Here is a 25372-nt window from a genome sequence, read left to right on the forward strand (position 1 = left end):
AAATCTGGAGAAAAAATCAAAATGTCATCCAGATACACTAATACAAATTTCCCCATTAAATGATAAAAAATGCTGTTCACAAAATGCTGAAAGACGGCTGGAGCATTCATCAAACCAAAAGGCATAACCAAATTCTCAAAATGGCCCTCAGGGGTATTGAAGGCCGTCTTCCATTCGTCTCCTTCTCTGACCCTGACCAGGTTGTATGCCCCTCTTAGATCCAATTTGGAAAAAACTTTAGCCCCCAAAATCTGGTTAAACAGGTCCGGGATCAGAGGAAGCGGATAAGGGTCACGAATTGTGATACTGTTCAGCTCCCTGAAATCCAGACATGGTCTTAAAGAACCATCTTTTTTCTTAACAAAGAAAAAACCAGCGGCAACAGGTGACTTCGAGGGTCGTATGTGTCCCTTTGTCAGACTCTCAGAGATATAAGCACGCATAGCGACCCTTTCAGGTTGGGAGAGATTGTATAAACGAGATTTAGGCAGCTTGGCGCCTGGGGTGAGATTAATAGGGCAATCGTACTCCCTGTGAGGGGGCAATTCCTGAACACCACTCTCAGAAAACACATCCGAAAATTCAGAGAGGAAAGATGGTACAGTCTTAGTAGAAACCTCTGAAACAGATGTCGTGAGGCAATTCTCTCTGCAAAAGTCACTCCAACCATTCATTTGCCTCGCTTGCCAATCAATGGTGGGGTTATGTTTAGTGAGCCAGGGTAGCCCCAACACTAGAGGAGTAGGCAACCCGTTTAGGACAAAACATGACACATCTTAAACATGAGTATCACTCACAATCAAACGGATATTGTGAACTATGCCCTTTAACGATTTCTGAAAAAGTGGAACGGAATCAATAGCAAAAACAGGTATATCCTTTCCCAAAGTGCATACCTGGAAACCATGAGTTATAGCAAATTGATTATCAATAAGATTGACAGCTGCTCCACTATCTACAAAAATGTCACAAAAAATATTCTTGCTCTCTAGCGCCACCCTGGCAGGTAGGACAAAACGGGAACTACAAGCAAACGGAAAACCTTCAATTTCCGCATCAACCTTGCCAATAGTAACAGATTGAATGTTTTTAGAGGATTTTTTTCTTTTTGTTTCTTTATTACTCTCAAAAAACTGCCTAAATCTCCTAGAGGGACAAACATTTGCCAAATGATTTATACCTCCACAACAGAAACAAACCTTCCCATGAGAGCTGAATCCTCTATTGTCAGAGGCAAGCAAACCCAGCTGCATGGGCTCCTGCTCAGAAGGGATTGAGAGCGACTGAGAGCCCTGTGCACTGAATGTGACCGCCGCACTGTCCTTGGACTGAGTATGACAGGAAGGAGTGATCTCTCCTCTCTCTCTAAGACGCCTGTCAATACGAATGGCCCGAGACATGGCAGAGTCCAAGGAGGTAGGTCTCTCATGAAAGGCAAATGCATCTTTCAATCCCTCTGAAAGACCATGGCAAAATTGACTTCGGAGTGCAGCATCATTCCAACCAGTATCAGCTGCCCATCTCCGAAATTCTGAACAATATATCTCTGCGGACTGTTTACCCTGGCATAAAAGATGTAATCTAGACTCAGCCAGAGCAATACGATCCAGATCATCATATATCTGACCCAGGGCTAAAAAAAATTCATCCACTGAACAGAGGGGCCGTGCCCCCACCGGCAGCAAAAAAGCCCAGGACTGAGCGTTATCCCTGAGCAGCGAGATGATGATCCCCACCCTCTGCTCCTCATCACCAGAGGAATGGGGAAGTAGGCGAAAATGGAGTTTGCAAGCCTCTCTAAAACAAATAAAATTCTCACTACCCCCGGAGAACGTATCCGGGAGCGAGATCTTAGGCTCAGAACAAACTCCATAAACGCAAGCTGAACCGGTCACCTGAAACTGCGAAACAGTTTTACGGAGATCTGCTACCTCCAATGAAAGACCCTGCATGTGTTCAGTCAAAAGTGAAACTGGATCCATGCTTGAGACGGTTTTGGCAGTTTATAATGTCACGGAAGGTGTACAGCAAACTAGAAGACACAAAAGGAAGATCCGACTGACTGGATCCAAAACTAAGGAACCAAAGGGATAGCCCTGCAACAGACCTGGCTCTCTCCCTAAACTGCTCAGCCTATGCAAAATTCTCAATGGTAGAAGATCGCATATCCTCGTACCTCAACTGAATAACCCCTGAACACCCTATAATAGTGAGGGGACACGACCACCGGCTCCCTACACTTGATACGGAGGGAGTCAGGGTCTCCTGGGATCCAGCAAACAGGAAAATACAAATGAATAAACAAAACTTAGAACTGTAGAAGACTCAGTAGTAGCATCCAGCATGCATATACTCCAGAAAGTTGTATAAACCGCAAAGTGATGCAGTATGGGAAGGGATTTAAAGGGATGCAATCAGTGCAACAACATGACAGCTGAGAGAGGCTAACAAGATGAGAAAATGAAAGCAAAACAAAAGGAACCTCAAGGAGGAGGTTCTGAAGGACGTCTGTCAGAGCTTCTCAGATGTCTGGTGGTGACACCCAGTCAGAGTCCTGACCTCAACCCAATTGAGATGCTGTGGCATGACCTCAAGAAAGCGATTCACACAAGACATCCCAAGAATATTGAAACTGAAACAGTTCTGTAAATAGGAATGGTCAAGAATTACTCCTGACCGTTGTGCACGTCTGATATGCAACTATAGGAAACGTTTGGTTGAAGTTATTGCTGCCAAAGGAGGTTCAACCAGTTATTAAATCCAAGGGTTCACATACTTTTTCCACCTGCATTTTGAATGATTACATGGTGTGTTCAATAAAAACATGGTAACATTTAATTCTTTGTGTGTTATTAGTTTAAGCAGACTGTGATTGTCTATTGTTGTGACTTAGATGAAGATCAGATCACATTTTATGACCAATTTGTGCAGAAATCCATATCATTCCAAAGGGTTTACATACATTTTCTTGCACCTGTAAATGTACAGAGGTTTGCAGAGACCTCAGAGGAGGCAGATCCTGCTCTAACATCTCCCTAGTGAGGGTGTACCCAGCAGTAGACCGAGGCAAAGCCATCAAAGTGTATGCAATTCTAGACTATCAAAGTAATAAGTTATTAGCGAAGTCTGCCTTCTTTGATAGCTTCGACATCAGAGGACCCGGTGCCCCCTACTCTCTAAAAACTTGTGCTGGTACTGTGGAAACAGCTTGAAGGAGGGCAAGCGGCTACATAGTTGAGTCCAGCGATGGTCAAGTGCTTCTGCCCTTACCAACTATACTGGAGTATAACCAGATTCCTGACAATAGGTCTGAGATACCTACGCCAGAAGTAGCAGAGCACCAGCCTCACCTGAAACGTATAAGACACCTGATCCTGAACCTTGATCCTGAAGCTCAGATAGTCTTACTCCTCGGGAGAGATATCCTACAGGTTTAGACAGCAGATCAATGGACCTCACAACGGTCCATACGCCCACAGACTTGACCTAGGATGGGTCATTGTAGGAGAAGTCTGTTTGGGAGATGTACACAAACCAACAACTGTCAAAAGCATGCTTACCAGTACACTTGAGAATGGACGCCCATCTCTTTGCCAACCATGCGAAAATCACTTATTTTTTTATTTTTTTTTATTAAATACTTTATTAGTTGTCCAACAATAACCATTACATAAATCATGTCATTATTAACATATATCAACAACATGTTTTCTTTTAACCCCACAAAAACTCCCCCCCCCGCGATGCGTCTTCCTTCAGCGCCACTCCTCCGTCTTAAGGTCGAGGAGTAGCGCTGACGGGTGGAGAGCGGGTGATGCTCTCTGAGTTCCAGTGTCACGGATGGTGTATAGGAAACAAGACAATGCACAATAATCTACGACTCACTGGATCCACAACTAAGGAACAAAAGGGAGACCCCTGCATGAGACCTGGCACACTCTCCCTGACTGCTCAGCCTATGCGAACACCCCAAAGGTGGATGGTCGCATATCCACGTACCTCGACTATCTAACACCTGAAGCCCCTACAATAGTGAGGGGACTCGACCACCGGCTCCCTACACTAGACACGGAGGGAGTCAGGGTCTCCTAAGATCCAGCAAACAGAAAATCACAAATAAATATACAGCACTTATCTTGCAGAAGACTGGGAAATAGGAACAGCATGCACACACACTCCAGGAAGTTGTATAAGCCGCACACTACTGCATTATGGGGAGAAATTTAAAGGGAAGCAATCAGTCCAACTGCATGACAGCTGAGAGAGGCTAACGAGATGAGGAACTGAAACCAAAACAAAGAAAACTCAAGGAGGAGGTTCTGAAAGGCTTCTGTCAGAGCTTCTCAGCTGTCTGGTTGTGACATCCAGTCTCCCCAGGTTCCAATCCATTTTTTCTCAGCCTTTCTCTGCTTATACAAAATATATTCATATCTCTTAGTCGTATTTACCAGGTTTACCCATGTATTCATAGTGGGACTGTTTCGTGAAAACCAGGAACGTGCTATCAAAAGTCGTGCCAAAAACATTATCTTAAATAAAAGGTTTTTTTTATGTTGCTGACAACTAACCTTGGCCAACTCACCCAGTACCCAACATTCAGCGGAAAAAGTGATCCGCACCTTCAATTTTCCCTCAATATATCTATGAATAGCACCCCAGTAATGTTTTAACTCTGCAGAGGACCAGAACATATGCAAATAATCCGCTTCAGGAATATCACACCTAGGACAGTTAGAATCATTCCTGATCCCACATCTATTAAGCCAAAGAGGTGTAACATAAAGTCTGTGTAGAATATTAAACGGCACCACAACGTGATTAAAGTTATGTGAAAGAGTTTTAAATTCAGAGTTACCTTCTGCTGGTCGTCAAGATGAATCATTGGACACTCATTTTGCCAAGACCTCTGTCCAGCAGAAGAAACATCTCCAAATCGTGATATAAGTAAATGTATAAAGGTGAGAGATCTTCATCTTCTGATCCATATTCCCTATCCACTCATTAAATTGTGTAGAAGTATCTATTTGAAACCAATTTCTTTCCTTTATACTCAAAAGTGCCGACCTTAACTGTAAATAACGAAACCATAATAATTTCTGTGCTTTTTCTCTCTGTGATAATTCTACAAATGAAATAATATCTCCATTACTTACTACCTTGTATCAAATATACAATATTACTTTTATGCCAATATTGCTCCTTAGCTAATTCATCTAAAGTTTGTAAGTGCTGATTATACCATAAAGGAGTGCATCCTAGTGAACCTTTTACTCCACACCATAGTCTGATAGAATACCATGACTTCATAAAAAGATTCCTAGCTGATCTAAATTCTCTATCAGAGTTGATCAATTGATCAGACTCCAGTAGAGTAAAAAAATTATCATATGGAGATCTGTTCACTAAGGCTACTTTCACACTTGCGTTCGGGGTTCCGCTTGTGAGTTCCGTTTGAAGGCTCTCACAAGCGGCCCCGAATGGATCCGTACAGCCCCAATGCATTCTGAGTGGATGTGGATCCGCTCAGAATGCATCAGCAGGCGGACACCCGAACGCAGCTTGCAGCGTTTTGGTGTCCGCCTGGCCGTGCAGAGCCAAACGGATCTGTCCAGACTTACAATGCAAGTCAATGGGGACGGGTCCGTTTGACGTTGACACTATATGGTGCAATTGCAAACGGATCCGTCCCCCATTGACTTTCAATGTAAAGTCAGGAGTCCTTATTAATATACCATCAGATCGGAGTTTTCTCCAATCCGATGGTATATTTTAACTTGAAGCGTCCCTATCACCATGGGAACGCCTCTATGTTAGAATATACCATCGGATTTGAGTTAGATTGTGAAACGCAGATCCGACAGTATATTCTAACACAGAGGCGTTCCCATGGTGATGGGGACGCTTTAAGTTAGAATATACTAAAAGAACTGTGCACATGACTGCTCCCTGCTGCCTGGCAGCACCCGATCTCTTACAGGGGGCTGTGATCCGCACAATTAACCCCATCAGATGCCACACCTGAGGGGTTAATTGTGCGTATCATGGCCCCCTGTAAGAGATCGGGTGCTGCCAGGCAGCAGGGGGCAGACCCCCCTCCCCCCTGTATTTAACTCATTGGTGGCCAGTGCGGCCCTCCTCCCTCCCCTGTATTTAACTCATTGGTGGCCAGTGCGGCCTCCCCTCCCTCCCCTGTATTTAACTCATTGGTGGCCAGTGCGGCTCCCCTCCCTCCCCTGTATTTAACTCATTGGTGGCCAGTGCTGCCCCCCTCCCTCCCTCCCCTGTATTTAACTCATTGGTGGCCAGTGCGGCCCCCCCTCCCTCCCTCCCCTGTATTATTGGTGGCCAGTGCGGCCGGCCCCCCCCCCTTCCTCCCTTGTATTTAACTCATTGGTGGCCAGTGCGGCCTCGCCTCTCCCCCCCCTAATTAAAATGACCGACCCCCCCATCATTATACTTACCTGCGATGTCTGTGACCGGCCGGGCGCTCCTCCTACTGGTAAGTGAAAGGTCTGTGCTATAAGCAATGCGCCGCACAGACCTTTCACTTACCAGTAGGAGGAGCGCCCGGCCGGTCACAGACATCGCAGGTAAGTATAATGCTTCTAAAATTTCTAAGTAACCATGGCAGCCAGGACTGCAGTAGCGTCTTGGCTGCCATGGTAACCGATCGGAGCCCCAGCGATTAAACTGGGACTCCGATCGGAACTCTCCGCTGACACCAATGATGGGGGGGTCGGTCCTTTTAATTAGGGGGGGAGGGAGGGGGGGCCGGCCGCACTGGCCACCAATGAGTTAAATACAGGGGAGGGAGGGGGGCCGCACTGGCCACCAATGAGTTAAATACAGGGGAGGGAGGGGGGGCCGCACTGGCCACCAATGAGTTTAATACAGGGGAGGGAGGGAGGGGGGCCGCACTGGCCACCAATGAGTTAAATACAGGGGAGGGAGGGGGGCCGCACTGGCCACCAATGAGTTAAATACAGGGGAAGGAGGGGGACCGCACTGGTTACCAATGAGTTAAATACAGGGGAGGGAGGGGGGTCTTCCCCCTGCTGCCTGGCAGCACCCGATCTCTTACAGGGGGCCATTATACGCACAATTAACCCCTCAGGTGCAGCACCTAAGTGGTTATTTGTGCGGATCACAGCCCCCTGATGGGATGGCCCTTCCTTCCCATGAAGGAAAGAGCCACGTGGATGGCCTGGAAAAATTCACTTACAGCCTTATCTGATCTTTACATAGCTAGTCCATATGTTTCTGTACAAACTACCAAGGTTGAGACACAAAACCTTTGTGTTTTCTGCGATGCTTCAGTCAAAGCAATTGCGGCTGTAGCTTACTTGAAGACGTTAGATACCAGCGGACAATGCCATGTAGAGTTCATCATGAGCAGAGCAAAACTAACGCCACTCTATGAACAGACAATACCACGCCTGGAACTATGTGCCGCAGTGTCATCGCTACAGAAATGGACCTGGAAATTAAAGACTCTGAGTTCTATACTGATAGCAAGATAGTACGATAGACGCTTCTATGTCTACGTAAACAACAGAGTTCTAAGGATCAGAAGATCTACCTCTCCTGAACAATGAAAATATGTACCTACGCATCTCAACCCTGCGGACCAAGCAACTAGATCCGTCGCTGCTGACCGTCTCAAGGATACAATTTGGTTTACAGGCCCCACCTTTTTCTATAGGCTGACGCCAAACACAGCAGAAACTGCCATGTTCGAACTAGTAGACCCACATGCTGAGGTTGAGATATGTCCTCAGGTATCTGTGAAAATACGGAGACAAGGGGAGACCAAATTGTTCCTCAGACCAGTAGGAGAACTCGTTCTACTGTTTGCACCCAACGAATACAATAGTGACGTCGGCTAACGTCAAGCGCGGAGTGTTCTGTCCTCAGATGCAAATCCAGTTGTTTCTGTGTGTTTAAAGGGTTTCTATCACTTCGTATGACATATTTAGGTGTCAGACACTAGCGATCCGCTAGTGTCTGCTCTGCCCAACCATCCTAATATGATAGGTTTTGGGGCAGCCGTTTTGCTAAAATAACAACTTATATCTATATGCTAATGAGCCTCTAGGTGCTATGGGGGCGTCATTAGCACCTAGAGGCTCCGTCTACCTTCATAAACTGTCGCCGCCCAGCGCGTCCCTCCAGCCCGCCCATGTCCTGCTGAATGCGATCCTCTCCGTGCGCGTCTCTGTTCTGCGCATGCGCAATGAATGTCTGACCGCTTCCCTGCTCAGACATCTCCACTGCGCCTGCGCCGATGACATCATAGTGCTCCGAGGAACAGGCGCAGTGGAGATGTCTGAGCAGGGAAGCGGTCAGACATTCATTGCGCATGCGCAGAACAGAGACGCGCATGGAGAGGATCTCATTCAGCAGGAGATGGGCGGGCTGCAGGGACGCGCTGGGCGGCGACAGGTTATGAAGGTAGACGGAGCCTCTAGGTGCTAATGACGCCCCCATAGCACCTAGAGGCTCATTAGCATATAGATATAAGTTGTTATTTTAGCAAAACGGCTGCCCCAAAACCTATCATATTAGGATGGTTGGGCAGAGCAGACACTAGCAGATCGCTAGTGTCTGACACCTAAATACGTCATACGAAGTGATAGAAACCCTTTAACAGTTTTGACATTGCAATTTACCTGTGTTGTATTTCATCTGCATTATATTGTATGGTAACTGCACCATCTACTGGTGAGTTTAATATATTTCCTCCAGCCTGTTTTCCTATGCATTATGGGAGTCCCAGGGCATTGTGGGTAGTTCCTGGTTCTTTGTAGTCTTGTGCTTGTATTAGAAGCAGTAGCCATCTTAGGCCTCTTTCACACTTGCGTTGTCCGGATCCGGCGTGTACTCCACTTGCCGGAATTACACTCCGGATCCGGAAAAACGCAAGTGTACTGAAAGCATTTGAAGACGGAACCGTCTTCCAAATGCGTTCAGTGTTACTATGGCACCCAGGACGCTATTAAAGTCCTGGTTGCCATAGTAGTAGTGGGGAGCGGGGGAGCGGTATACTTACAGTCCGTGCGGCTCCCCGGGCGCTCCAGAATGACGTCAGAGCGCCCCATGCGCATGGATGACGTGATCCATGTGATCACATGATCCATGAGCTTGGGGCGCCCTGACGTCACTCTGGAGCGCCCGGGGAGCCGCACGGACGGTAAGTACACTGCTCCCCGCTCCCCACTACACTTTACCATGGCTGCCAGGACTTTAGCGTCCCGGCAGCCATGGTAACCACTCTGAAAAAGCTAAATGTCGGATGCGGCAATGCGCCGAAACGACGTTTAGCTTAAGGCCGGATCCGGATCAATGCCTTTCAATGGGCATTAATTCCGGATCCGGCCTTGCGGCAAGTGTTCCGGATTTTTGGCCGGAGCAAAAAGCGCAGCATGCTGCGGTATTTTCTCCGGCCAAAAAACGTTCCGTTCCGGAACTGAAGACATCCTGATGCATCCTGAACGGATTTCTCTCCATTCAGAATGCATTAGGATAATCCTGATCAGGATTCTTCCGGCACAGAGCCCCGACGACGGAACTCTATGCCGGAACACAACAACGCAGGTGTGAAAGAGCCCTTATGTCTTTGTGAGAAGCCACACTCTCACTGGTTCTTCTGCTCCTGATTTCATATACAGCCTGTTTCAAGCATAGTCGGTAAGGACACTATCTAAGTGACATGTAGTTTATTGTATGTTTCTTGTATTTGATAGCTCATTATCATTGTATTACCCCATGTACTATGAATATTTATGTTCTGAAATACTACTGTTTTATTCTGTAGTTTCACCTTTCCTGTCAATCTCCTAGCAATAAAGAGAACGTTAAAGCTGAACTGTCTCTTTTTCTCAGAAGACAGAGGGTTTAACTACATGTCAGATTACACACCGTGCTAACGTGTATGACGTTATAGTGATTATTATCCCTGTACTGTGACATCACTGTGTTTATTATCCCTGTACTGTGACATCACTGTGTTTATTATCCCTGTACTGTGACATCACTGTGTTTATTATCCCTGTACTGTGACATCACTGTGTTTATTATCTCTGTACTGTGACATCACTGTGTTTATTATCTCTGTACTGTGACATCACTGTGTTTATTATCCCTGTACTGTGACATCACTGTGTTTATTATCTCTGTACTGTGACATCACTGTGGTTATTATCCCTGTACTGTGACATCACTGTTTATTATCCCTGTATTGTGACATCACTGTGTTCATTATCTCTATACTGTGACATCAATGTTTATTATCCATGTGCTGTGACATCTCTGTGTTATCCCTGTACTGTGACATCACTGTGTTTATTATCCCTGTACTGTGACATCACTGTGTTTATTATCTCTGTACTGTGACATCACTGTTTATTATCCCTGTACTGTGACATCACTGTGTTTATTATCTCTGTACTGTGACATTACTGTTTATTATCCCTGTACTGTGACATCACTGTTTATTATCCCTGTACTGTGACATCACTGTGTTTATTATCTCTATACTGTGACATCAATGTTTATTATCCATGTGCTGTGACATCTCTGTGTTATCCCTGTACTGTGACATCACTATGTTTATTATATCTGTAATGTGACATCACTGTGTTTATCATCTCTGTACTGTAACATCACTGTGTTTTATTATCCCTGTACTGTGACATCACTGTGATCATTCTGACTGTATTGTGACTTCACTGTGATTATTATCCTGTATTGTGACATCACTGTGGTTATTATCCATGTACTGTGACATCACTGTGTTTTTTATCCTGTACTGTGACATCACTGTGTTTATTATCTCTGTACTGTGACATCACTGTATTTATTATCCCTGTACTGTGACATCGCTGTGCTTATTATCCATGTACTGTGACATCACTGTGTTTTTTATCCTGTACTGTGACATCACTGTGCTTATTATCCCTGTACTGTGACATCACTGTGTTTATTATTTCTGTACTGTGACATCACTGTGTTTATTATCTCTGTACTGTGACATCACTGTGTTTATTATCCCTGTACTGTGACATCACTGTGTTTATTATCCCTGTACTGTGACATCACTGTGTTTATTATCCCTGTACTGTGACATCACTGTGTCTATTATCTCTGTATTGTGACATCACTGTGTTTATTATCTCTGTAGTGTGACATCACTGTGTTTATTATCTCTGTACTGTGACATCACTGTTTTTATTATCCATTACCTCTATTCTACGTGACAGGACCTGTGAAAGCTGTAATGGAGCCAGTGTGACTGTTCATCAGCTCTTCCAGACTTTTATATTACAATATGGGAATAGATTCTGCATGAGTCAGTATCTAGGCATATCTGCTAGTCTGTAGTTTTAAAAGCTAGGTCACAATGGCAGCTGCAGTGGATGTTACCCAGCTTTCCCAGAAACAAATATAACTATGAAACAGAACTATAGTAAAGGACATGATTACTTTTTTAATTATTTTTTAAATTTTAGGGTGAAATTCCAAACTATACTCACTGCTGTAATGTAATTATTTGTGCTAATTGATAACAATTGAATTTCAGATTTCCAATTAGCTTTGAGCTCCGCTCGGGGGACTTTTTTTTTCTTCTTCTTGTCATGATTAGATCCAGGCGGTAGAGCTGGCGTTGCTCATACAGCTCTCCCTGCCTTCATGTTCAACATCTGCAGTCTGCTGTGTTTTCAGAAGGAAATCTTCAGGCTCCTAGAGTGTTTGCATTTCTTCTAATAAAAGATGATGCGCCTCTGTGCTGCCGCGCTGATCTTCTGCCACATTGTGTTCCATAGAGGAGATAGCACCATGACCAAGGAATATTCCATCCCCTCCGCAAAGGTAAGATGTAATGTCCAGTGCGCCTATGGCAAATATGACTAACAAGTATGGACCTCTGCCTAGACATGTGCAGAAAAACTTATATAAGGGCCCTTTGGTTTTATAGATATGACTTATAAGGGAGATGTACATTGATAAGTAATCTAAAGTTATGATAAGATAAAGCTATGCAAATTATCAATTTACACATTGATACATAGAAGTCAGTATATGCAAGCTCCTATAGACTTGCTATAATGCACAAGGGCTGATGAGGCTTAATCGGGGAGGGCAAAGGGGGCAAATGGTTCAGGTCCTCCACAATCTGTAGGTCCTGCATCACACTCACAGTAAGAGTTTACTACTAGCTTCTGATACTTGGTTTGGTACCCCAGAGCTCTTTTATCTGTGCAGTCTATTGCACTCTTATTTATGTAGTGTTTGGCGGTATTACTAGTGCACTGTATTGCATTAGTAAGGTTTGTTCGTATATGTCTAGAGCTACCCTGAATGGGAACATCAAATTACAGAAGCTGGATGTCTTGCATCCAGCGCCCCCCATTTGTGCTCCAGAGGGTCAAATATGGACCGTTTAGTAAACTATTGTTGTGTAATTACTTTTTTTTTTTTTTTTGCTTTATTTTTTTTCCAAAAACATTGATCACCCCCTTCCCCACCAGAAAATTGTTTTGTCTAGTGGACCACCCAGGAGACAATCCTGCCCTGGTGATACTATTATGTGTCACTTACGTTTCTGCCCCTAGGACTCCATAGGGGAGAACGCAGAGGATGCCACAACCTCTCCAGCTCCTGTGAAACTACAACTTCCAGCATGCCCTTCCACTGCCTGCCTGTAACCCCAAGTATTATATAGTATTTTGTATTTAAAAAAAATGATATTATAGGCATATATAAAGCTATAAAAGTGGTGTGCAAATTGTGGTGCACAGTAAATTAGTGATTTTTTTTTTTGTAATATTTTAGTGTCTTTTGTGAATTTGCTCCAAAGCATATTGTGGCAAGTTTGTGAAAGTTGCGTAGATTTTTCATGCTTTTTACACAATGTATGCATGTATTAAATGGGCTGTCTGGTTATGAATACTCATTTTCAAATATAACCCCAATTCTAAAAAATAAAAGTTGGGGCGCTGTGTAAAAAAAAAAACAGAAGGCAATGATTTGCAAATCTTATAGACCTGTATTTTATTCACAATAGATCATAGGACACATATCAGATGTTGAGATATTTTACCATTGGATGAAAAATTTAACTCTTTTACAACATGATGGCAGAAACACCTCTCAAAAACTTTGGGTTGTAGAAGTTGGGTCCCTTCTTTGGACCCCCCCCTCCATTAGGGTACTTTCACTTTAGCGGCAGGGGAGTCTGGCAGGCTGTTCCGGTGGGTGAACAACCTGTCGGATCCGTCCTGCCGCTAGTTCACGTGTGCCCCTGGACTGCCACTCCGTCCCCATTGACTATAATGGGGGTGGAGTTCCGGCGGCAGCACGGCAGTGCACGGCGAGAGGCAGCCGGACTAAAAGTACGACATGCAGTACTTTTAGTCCGGCTGCCTCTCGCCGTGCACTGCCGTGCCTCCGCCGGAGCTCCGCCCCCGCCCTTAATATAGTCAATGGGGACGGAGCGGCAGTCAGGGGGCACATGTGAACTAGCGGCAGGACGGATCCGACAGGCTGTTCACCCGCCGCCGGAACAGCCTGCCGGACTCCCCTGCTGCTAGTGTTAACTAGCCTTAGCCAGAGCATAGAGCAGCTACAAAGAGGTATCACTGATTTCAGTAGGAATGGTGTAATACTTCATTTCACCTGTGGCGGTGCTACAATAAAATTGAACACAGATCACCACCAATCTCTGGTGGTTCCCACAGCAGAACACCTTGGGATCAGGTTATTGTCAGGGCACACTTCCAATTGAAAGGATTTTCTTAAAAAAAAAAGAAAAAAAAAAAAAAGGGAAGAAGTCATATAAAATGACGGCTTGAAGAATTCTTTACACAATTACAGTTTTATACCGGGGCCCTAATACCATGGAAACTCAGGGCGTATGAAGTACACAGACAGCGGCAGGACGGCATCCTCCCTGGTCCGGGAACTGGATGGTAAATCAATTAACTCAGAAGGTGGAACATTTTGATGCTAGAAGCTACAAGTTGGAAGTAGGACGTGTCTACTATGAATCCTGCCTCTGTCTGCTACATCGATGGATAGAGAAAATGAGAAAAAACTACAGTGTAGTTTTCTGTAATGTCCATGGAAAATATTGCATCACATTGTGGCCGCAATTTATACTGTACTTAAAGGGGTTATCCTATGACTAATATAAAAAAATTAAAATCAGACATAATATTACATGACAATCTGTTTCTAACAAAGCTAGAACCAGCCCTGTACCTCACATGGATCCAGAGATCTCCACATTCATTGCTCTGCTAGATTTATATCAAGCTGGCAGCTCAAGGGGGCGTGTCTTTTCTGCTGCAGCTCAGGGGGCGTGCCCATTCTGCTGCAGCTCTCTCCCTATCACAGCTCTTGGAGGCATGTCCATGCTCTCCCTATCACAATTCAGGAAGCAGTTGAAGTATGAAACTGAGCATGTGCGACCTTTGCAGTGAGCAGGACAAAGAAATAAGAAAAAGAACAAACAGCAGGTGGCGCTATACAGATACATTTTATTGAATATCTCAGTGGTTATGCTAAGGTTTAAATTACATGCAATTACTAAAGTATTCAGATCCAGGTGCTGGTTTGAATATTTTTAATGGGACAACCCCTTTAAGTGTAAGTTTAGTTGCCTTCTGTCATGATTAAGATGTTTAAAGAGGAGCTGTCACCTCTCTTGATTTGTCTGGTTTAGTAACTACCTGCATTGCCCATGTAATAACAATTCTGGAGCATCTATTCTTATGACTTCATGTTGTGCCGTTCCTCTATTATTCCTACTTGAAGTTATAAATGAATTACTACAATCTGTAATGAAAGTCCATCTGGGTGTCACCCTTTAGGGGTTGTCCCTGCACAGTTTGACACTGGAAGCACTGATTGGATAGTGATAGACTGTGCATGGACACAATCCCTTACTGGTAATACCCATCTGGAACTTCATTGCAAACTGCCAGCAATTTATATATAACTTCTAGCAGGAATAATAAAGGAATGGCTCAATATGGTATTATAAGGATAGATGCTCCAGAACAGTTATTGCATGGTGAAAGCAAGTAGTTGTAGACATGTCAGGAGAAGGGACAGGACCTCTTTACGCCCCCCTCATTATTTTATGCTTACAGTAGCCAAAGGGGCACCTGAAATCCCGACAACAAAAAAGTGTGATGCATCTCTATTAGGGATGAGCTAATCTACTTCGGATTAAACATCTGAAGTCGATTCGCATAAAAATTTATTTCAATACTGTACGGAGCAAGCGCTACGTACAGTATTAGAATATATTGGCTCCTATGAGCCAAAGTTATTACTTCGCGAGACTTCGCGTAATAACTTCATAAATTAACTAAGAGAGGCCATAGGCCTAACTAAATGGGATAAAGTCCTCACAAATAAAAATACAGCCACAAAATGGGATATCTTTAAAAGCATCCTAAAAGCTCATTGTGAGAGGTACATACCGTATGGGAATAAAAGGTTAAGGAACAAAAAGAAACCAATGTGGATAAATAGAACTGTAAAGAAAGCAATAAATGACAAAAAGAAAGCATATAAAACACTAAAACAGAAGGGTAGCACGGAAGCACTGAAAAACTATAAGGAAAAAAATATAACATGTAAAAAACAAATAAAAGCGGCCAAACTAGAGACCGAGAGATTAATTGCCAAAGAGAGTAAAACTAACCCTAAAATGTTCTTCAATTATATAAATGTTAAAAAGTATAAATCTGAAGGTGTTGGTCCTTTAAAGAGTAAAGAGGGTGGAGTCGCAGAGAGCTACGAGGAGAAAGCAAAGCTGTTAAATATTTTTTTCTCCAATGTATTCACTGAGGAAAATAAACTGTCAGATGAAATGCTGAATGTTGAAATAAATTCCCCATTAAAAGTGTCCTGTCTGACCCAGGAAGAAGTACAACAGTGACTTAAAAAGATCAAAATAGACAAATCGCCAGGACCGGATGGCATACACCCCCGTATCCTAAGGGAATTAAGTAATGTCATAGCCAGACCCTTATTTCTGATATTTGCGGACTCTATACTGACAGGGAATGTCCCACAGGATTGGCGCATAGCAAATGTGGTGCCAATATTCAAAAAGGGTCCAAAAACAGAGCCTGGAAACTATAGGCCGGTAAGTTTAACATCTGTTGTGGGTAAACTGTTTGAAGGTTTTCTGAGAGATGCTATGTTAGAGCATCTCAACGGAAATAAGCAAATAACGCCATATCAGCATGGCTTCATGAGGGATCGATCATGCCAAACTAATTTAATCAGTTTCTATGAGGAGGTAAGTTCTAGACTTGACAGCGCCGAATCAATGGATGTCGTATAGATTCTGGACTTCTCCAAAGCATTTGACACTGTACCACATAAAAGGTTAGTATATAAAATGAGAATGCTCGGACTGGGAGAAAACGTCTGTAAGTGGGTAAGTAACTGGCTCAATTCTCTTCAATATATTTATTAATGATCTCGTAGAAGGCTTGCATAGTAAAATATCAATTTTCGCAGATGACACTAAACTGTGTAAAGTAATTACCACAGAAGAGGACAGTATACTACTACAGAGGGATCTAGATAGACTGGAGGCTTGGGCAGATAAGTGGCAGATGAGGTTTAACACTGACAAATGTAAAGTTATGCACATGGGAAGGAATAATGCAAGTCACCCGTACATACTAAATGGTAAAACACTCGGTAACACTGACATGGAAAAGGATCTAGGAATTTTAATAAACAGCAAACTAAGCTGCAAAAAACAGTGTCAGGCAGCTGCTGCCAAGGCCAATAAGATAATGGGTTGCATCAGAAGGGGCATAGATGCCCGTGATAAGAACATAGTCCTACCACTTTACGAATCGCTAGTCAGACCACACATGGAGGACTGTGTACAGTTCTGGGCTCCTGTAAACAAGGCAGACATAGCAGAGCTGGAGAGGGTCCAGAGGAGGGCAACTAAAGTAATAACTGGAATAAGGCAACTACAGTACCCTGAAAGATTATCAAAATTAGGGTTATTGACGTTAGAAAAAAGACGACTGAGGGGAGATCTAATAACTATGTATAAATATATCAGGGGTCAGTACAGAGATCTATCCCATCATCTATTTATCCCCAGGACTGTGACTGTGACGAGGGGACATCCTCTGCGTCTGGAGGAAAGAAGGTTTGTACACAAACATAGAAAAGGATTCTTTACGGTAAGAGCAGTGAGACTATGGAGCTCTCTGCCTGAGGAGGTGGTGATGGTGAGTACAATAAAGGAATTCAAGAGGGGCCTGGATGTATTTATGGAGTGTAATAATATTACAGGCTATAGCTACTAGAGAGGGGTCGTTGATCCAGGGAGATATTCTGATTGCCTGATTGGAGTCGGGAAGGAATTTTCTGTTCCCCTAAAGTGAGGAAAATTGGCTTCTACCTCACAGTTTTTTTTTGCCTTCCTCTGGATCAACTTGCAGGATAACAGGCCGAACTGGATGGACAAATGACTTTTTTCGGCCTTATGTACTATGTTATGTACTAATTGATTTCCACTGTAAAAAAAACATTTCCCGAACTCGGGTCCGGTTCTAAGTGGTACCTTGGAACCGAACCCGAGTTTGGGAAATGTTTTTTTACAGTAGAAATCAATTTATGACGTTATTACGCGAAGTCTTGCGACACTTCGCGAAGTAATAACTTGGGCTCATCAGAGCCAATATATTTTAATACTGTACGGAGCGCTTGCTCCGTACAGTATTAAAACAAAGTTTTATGCGAATCGACTTCAGATGTTTCATCCGAAGTCGATTCGCTCATCCCTAATCTCTATGATATGAGAGAACTTTACTGAAATGACTATGACCCGTTAAAAGGCTCAGGGGGTAACAGCATCACTTTTCTGTGTAATTTACATATTACTCCCTCCTCCATTTTCCCGGGTTCCAGCTCAAAAGGTGGCAAATATCCTAATTATTCAATTCTGACTTCCTGAAGCCACCACTGGGGGGAGTTTACTTAATTTGGTTTTATTCTGTTGAACTCAATCAAAGCTGCATGAATACTTATATAGTGAGCTCCCCCTTGTGGCATCTTCCAGTAGTCAGAATTAAAATTTTTATTCTGCTCTTCAGATTGCATATGGCTTGGCCCATCCATTGGTATAACTACTTGGGTGGCAGCTGCCATGGAGCCTATCAACTAAACAGAGTTTTGTGGCATGGCAAGAGTGGAAAACGTAAAGCAGATCACTGGGTGACCAAGGAAAGAAGAGGACAGAGGGGAGATGTAAATAATCATAGGCCTTTTATGTGTAACTTTAAGCTGATGTGCCCCAATTCAAAATCTGTAACAGGACTCCCAACTTACAATGTGCCATTTATAATACTGGTGCCTTTGCTCCTCCTCAGACATCAGGCCTTGGGTATAAGCGTTACCTCTGAACCTCCTATAGATGCCGCAGGTTCTGAACAAGCAGGGCCATGATGATAATAGACTCTTTGGAGCCCCTTTAAATGCTTGCATGCAGTACTATGTGAGTCAGGGCCGTCTTTACCAAGGGGCAAAAGGGGCAGCTGCCCCGGGCCCAGTTGTTCCTGGGGGGTCCAAGGCAGCTGCCTCTTGAGCCCTGCTAGCTACTGCCCCGGGTGTCAGGCTGTCAGCTACACAGGGGGTGCTGCCATGCCATGCCTGCCGACACTGAGTCCAGCCAGCGTACTGTGTTAAAGTTGTGATCTAGGACCTTAATGACATCATCACCATGTGACCAGTAACCTAGCAATTACTGGTCACATGGCTATGAGGTCATCACAGGTCCTATCAGGAGTGTTGCAGAAGTTAACTGTGGAGCTTTTTTGTGTGAAGATTACATCAGAAAAAGGTGACAGGGGCTGTTATGTTAATATACTGTAAACTACTGTATAGTGGGGTGCTGTATACTGTGTGGGGGCCTGTATACTGTGGGGGGATGTATACTGAGTGGGTGCCTGTATACTGTGGGGGGATGTATACTGTGTAGGGGCCTGTATACTGTGGGGGCCTGTATACTGTGTGGTGGGCTGTATACTGTGTGGTGGGCTGTATACTGTGTGGGGGCCTGTATACTGTGTGGGGGCCTGTATACTGTGTGGGGGCCTGTATACTGTGTGGGGGCCTGTATACTGTGGGGGGGCTGTATACTGTGTGGGGGCTGTATACTGTGTGGGGGCTGTATACTGTGTGGGGGCCTATATACTGTGTGGGGGCCTGTATACTGTGGGGAGCTGTATACTGGGGGGGCCTGTATAGTATGGGGGGATGTATACTGTGTGGGGGGCCTGTATACTGTGTGGGGCTGTATACTGTGTGGGGGCCTGTATACTGTGTGGGGGCTGTATACTGTGTGGGGGCCTGTATACTGTGTGGGGGCCTGTATACTGTGTGGGGGGCTGTATACTGTGTGGGGGCCTGTATACTGTGTGGGGGGCTGTATACTGTGTGGGACTGTATACTGTGTGGGACTGTATACTGTGTGGTGGGCTGTATACTGTGTGGCGGCCTGTATACTGTGTGGGGGCTGTATACTGTGTGGGGGCCTGTATACTGTGGGGGCCTGTATACTGTAGGGGGGGCTGTATACTGTGGGGGGGCTGTATAGTGTGGGGGGGCCTGTATAGTGGGGGAGGCTGTATAGTGTGGGGGGCTATACTGCTGTACTGTATACTGTGGGCGTCTGTATACTGTGGGTTCGGTATAGTGTGGAGTGCTATACTGTATAGTGTGGGGGGCTGTATCGTGTATAGTTTGGGGTGCTGTATACTGTGGGGTACTGTATAGTGTGGGGTGCTATACTGCATACTGTGTGGTGCTGTATACTATAGGGTGCTATACTGCATACTGTGTGGTGCTGTATACTATAGGGTGCTATACTGCATACTGTGTGGTGCTGTATACTATAGGGTGCTATACTGCATACTGTGGGGTGCTGGGGTGCACTGTAACACTAGGGTGAGCCGAGCCCCGGTCTCCTTCCTGCAGAGCGGTGCCCACTTCCAGCCTGAGCCCAGCTGCCCAGAGCACTGATCCTGAGCCGCTGGAGTCTTCAGAACTGGAAGTATTTATAGTCATTCACTGTACTCTACCAGATTTTTTGTGTGTGTGTTGTGGTGGAGGGCGTGATTGCCTGCTAAGGTGTGGGAATGTGGGATCCAGGGGGCCCAAGTACATTTTTGCCCAGGGTCCAATCAATATTAAAGACGGCCCTGATGTGAGTAATGACTATTTGTCAGGGTTTCATCCTCAAACCTTCCCTGATATAGAAGATACGACTTAAGGACTTTGCTAGATGAGATTGCTTTATGCTGTTGGAGAACATGCTGGAAGTAGCCTTGTGTGACCTGCCCCGACAGCTGCTCCCTGCTCCAAGTTGTATTTTGTGTTAGAAAGATTTAGCATTTTGCTGGTAATTATATTCAGAGGTTCTTTGTTTACATTTTAAATGTCCTGCGATGTTCAAGAAGGTGTTTTCTGGCCTTAGATTCTGTTAAGTTTGCACAAACGTGTCTATATGAGTAATTTGGTGTTCTGTAGGGTTATAACCCTTAAATGACCAAGACAGTTTATCATTTTTTATTTCGACTCGTTGCATAAGTTTTTGTAAATCTATGAAATAGCAGTACAAGGTCTAAAAAAAAAATGTGTGAAAGGAAATCCGCCAACCACCTCTTCCCCACTGTAGTGGCTGGATAGGTGAAAATATGTGATTCCAAATATATCATTTTTATCTCATTAGGAGGGAAGGGGGAAACAGGGAATCAGGCCTGAGGACTAAGGAAGGAAAATGGACACCTTCTAGTGAAAACCCTAACCAAAATCCTGACTAACTACCAGTATGAACAGACCCCAAAGGTAGGTGAGTTCATACGCAGGAATACCTAGAGTCCTATCTAGTCCTATAGGACCCTGGTACTAATAGCAGGGACGAGACTACCTGTTCCTCCAAAAGGAAGGACGAACAGGAGTCTCCTTCAGGCCTAATACAGACAATAGGGAAATGCAACACACAGAACCCAAACAAAATACAAAAGGAAAGGAAAGACTTAACTTCAAAGGAGCAATGGAAGCACCAGGAACTCAGCAGAGATCCAACCACAATCTATCCAAAAGGTCCAAACAGAAGCTATAAACCACACAGCAATGTGGGAGAAGGAACTATAAATAGAGAAGGTTAAATGATCCTAATAGCCACACCTGGGGAAAGAAGGTGTGACAAGCACAATAAACAATATAGACGTCATTTGATCCAAACGGAAAGCATGTCAGATCAAACCACGTGTTGCCAGTCTCATCGATCTCCTGCCACCTGTCGCGGGAACGTCCGTGACAGTACCCCCCCTTCTACGAGTGACCTCCGGACACCCAGGACCCACCTTATCTGGGTGAGACCTGTGAAAAGCTTTCATCAAATGACTGGCATTCACGTCAGATGCCGGTACCAGCATCCTCTTCTCTGGTCCATAACCCTTCCAGTGAACAAGATACTGAAAAGATCTACGGAGAACTCGAGAGTCAATTATCTTAGCGATCTGAAATTCCAAACTGCTGTCCACCATGACAGGAGTGGGTGGCAAGGAAGACAGCTCCAAAGGTTCAACATATCTCTTAAACAAAGATTTATGAAACACATTTTGAATTTTCAGGGCCTGAGGGAGTTCAAGACGAAAAAGCTACAGGATTAATAATGGCAGTGATCTTATATGCACCAATAAATCTTGTACCCAACTTCCAAGAAGGTACCTTCAACTTAATGTTTCTTGTGGACAGCCACACAGAATCACCCAATCTTAGGTCCAGACCTTTCATACGTTTTCTGTCAGCCACACGTTTATAATTGTTGCCCATATTCATCAAGTTATCTTGAATTTTCCACCATATAGATGACAATGATGACAAAAAACATTCCTCCTCAGGGATACCAGAAGTATCTGAAGCAGAAAATGTGCCAAACTGTGGGTGAAACCCATATACCTCAAAAAATGGCGACTTACCAATGGATTCCTTTCTACGATTATTTATGGCAAACTCTGCCAAAGACAAAAACGAAGACTACTCCTCCTGGTTCTCAGAGACAAAACATCTCAGGTAAGTCTCCAGACTCTGATTAGTGCGCTTGGTCTGTCCGTTCGACTGAGGATAAAAAGCCGAAGAAAAGGACAGTTGTACCCCCAGTCGAGTACAGAACGCTTTCCAGAATCTGGAAACACATTGATACACACGATCCAAGACCATGTCAGAGGGAATTCCATGGAGTTTCACAATGTTGTCAAGAAAACCCTTGTGCAAGTGTTTTAGCATTAGGTAGGCCCGGCAACGCTATAAAGTGCACCATTTTACTAAAGCGATCAACTACCACCAGAATAACTGTCTTTCCTGAAGAATTAGGTAGATCAGTGATAAAATCCATGGATAAGTGAGTCTATGGTCTGGACGGGATGGGCAACGGAAGTAGAGATCCAGAAGGCCGAGTATGTGTCACCTTCGCGCGTGCACAGGTACTACAGGCTAACACATAATCCTCAACACACTTACGCAACCCCGGCCACCAGAATCTACGAGAGATGAGGTCAGCAGTGGATCTGCTCCCAGGGTATCCCGTAAGACCCGTACAGTGATGTTCCTCAAACACCTTCTGATGCACTTCCGATGGCACAAACTGATTCCCAGAGGGACAAGAATCCGGTGCATCTCCCTGGGCCTCTAACACCTTCTAGGTCTTGGTAAAGAGCGGATATCCCCACCCCTTCCAACAGTATAGGACTCGGATTTTCGAAATCACCACCTTCAGCAAAACTACGTGACAAGACATCTGCCTTGACGTTCTTAACCCAAGGATGATAGGTGACAGTGAAATTGAATCTGGTGAAAACAAAGACATCTGGCCTGCCTCGGGTCCAGTCAACTCCAGGTAAGCCAGGTTTTTGTGATCTGTGAACACCGTGATCGGATGAATTGCGCCTTCCAACCAATGACGCCATTCTTCAAAAGCCAACTTAAAGGGAACCTGTCATGTGAATATTTGATTATAATCTAACTAATTATATACAATCATTAACTACTAAAAAGTGCCTTAGATGTATTCACTTACTGGTGTGACAGATGGTTACCTCATAATATACACACAAAGATGCCGCATGCTAATGAGCTGATTTGAGTCCGGCGTGATGTCATGGAGTCCAGCATATATTTAATTAACAGCTATAGCCACTCCCCTGCCCACCTGCTGCTGATTCATATGGAAAAAAAACTGTCACTCAGCAGCAGGTAGGCGGGAAGAGTCAGGAGCTCATAAATATTCATGACTCATCATTATCAGCTGGAGCTTTTCAATACAAGATGTTGGCAGATTGACTGGGTCAATTAAAGAAAGTGACCCAGCATTTTATCAGTCACTTATTTATGTTGCCCTTAGTTAGGACACCATAAAACTGGTGACAGGTTCCCTTTAATGGCCAGTAACTCTCTGTTCCCCACATCATAATTTCTCTCTGCAGATGAGAGTTTTTTAGAGAAAAAGGCACATGGACGCCATTTACCAGGTGATGGGCCCTGCGATAAAACTGCTCTTACTCGCACGTCGGACGGGTCCACTTCCACAATGAAAGGTTGTGATACATCCGGCTGCACCAATATAGGGGCAGTAGAAAAGCATTCCTTAGTCGCAGAAAAGGCTCTCAACGCCAAATCAGACCACACTGAAACATCTGTCCCTTTCTTATTCATGTCAGTTAAGGGTTTTACTGTTGTCGAATAGTTCTGAATAAGTTTTCGGTAATAGTTGGTAAACCCCAAAAACCGCATAAGAGCCTTCAGATTTTCAGGTCGATCGCAGTCCAATACAGCACGGACTTTCTCTGGATCCATTCAAAAACCTGAAGATGACAACAGGTAGCCCAAAAACTGCACCTCGTGTACAGCAAAAACACACTTCTCTAATTTTGTGTACAATTTATTATCTCTTAGGATCTGTAACACCTGTCTAACATGATCCTGATGTATCCCCACATATGGAGAATAAATTAGAATGTCATCCAAATACACGACTACAAACCTCCCCACAAGGTGATAAAAAAATGTATTCACAAAATGCTGGAAAACCGCAGGAGCATTGGTCAACCCAAAAGGCATGACCAGGTTCTCAAAGTGCCCCTCAGGAGTATTAAAAGCCATCTTCCATTCATCCCCTTCCTTGATCCTAACCAGATTATATTCCCCCTTAAAGAGGACCTTTCACCGATCCTGACATTGTGAACTAAGTATCATGACATATACAGCGGCGCCCAGGGATCTCACTGCACTTACTATTATCCCTGGGCGCCGCTCCGTTCTCCCGTTATGTCCTCCGGTATGTTCGGGGACTTGGTTATAGTAGGCGGAGTCTGCCCTTGTTCTGCGGGCGTCTCCTTCTCCTAGGCTGTAGCGCTGGCCAATCGCATCGCAGAGCTCACAGCCTAGGAGAAAAAACCTCCCAGGCTGTGAGCTCTGCGCTGCGATTGGCCAGCGCTACAGCCTAGGAGAAGGAGACGCCCAGCAGAACAAGGGCAGACTCCGCCTACTATAACCAAGTCCGCTAAGTCTCCGCCTACTATAACCAAGTCCCCGAACATACCGGAGGACATAACGGGAGAATTGAGCGGCGCCCAGGGATAATAGTAAGTGCAGTGAAATCCCTGGGCGCCGCTGTATATGTCATGATACTTAGTTCACAATGTCAGGATCAGTGAAAGTTCCTCTTTAAGTCCAACTTGGAGAACACCTTGGCACCAACAATCTGGTTAAACATGTCGGAAATCAAAGGAAGAGGGTAAGGATCACGGACAGTAATGCGATTAAGCTCACGGAAATCCAGACATGGCCGAGGACCTCTGTCCTTTTTTTTAACAAAGAAGAACCCTGCTGCCACTGGAGATTTGAAAGGTCTTATGTGTCCTTTAGCCAAACTCTCGGCAATATAGTTTCTCATGACCAGTCTTTCAGGTCCAGAAAGTTTATACAACCTAGATTTTGGAAACTTAGCTCTGGGAATAAGGTTGTGTAGGAAGGCGCAAAGATCCGTCGTTGACGGAAGGTATGTGTCACCGAGGTTCCTGTCCTCGGTGAAGTAAGATCCGGTATTTTCAGGTGTCAGCGGCAGCTAATGCTGATTGACACTTTGCTATTTGAGTATGACTGTATAGCTGATCCAGGACGGCTCTTACTGGGAGTAGTCAAAGTGCTGGGTGGGTGACTACTCCCCACGTTCCAGGCCGGGTCTTGACTGGCTCATAAAAAATTCCATGTAGAAAAGAAGATGGCTTCGGCAGCATTCCGCAATATCAAAAATACTTTA

The sequence above is a fragment of the Bufo bufo genome, chromosome 3, assembly GCF_905171765.1.
Source record: "Bufo bufo chromosome 3, aBufBuf1.1, whole genome shotgun sequence".
In the NCBI taxonomy this organism is placed as follows: Eukaryota; Metazoa; Chordata; class Amphibia; order Anura; family Bufonidae; genus Bufo; species Bufo bufo.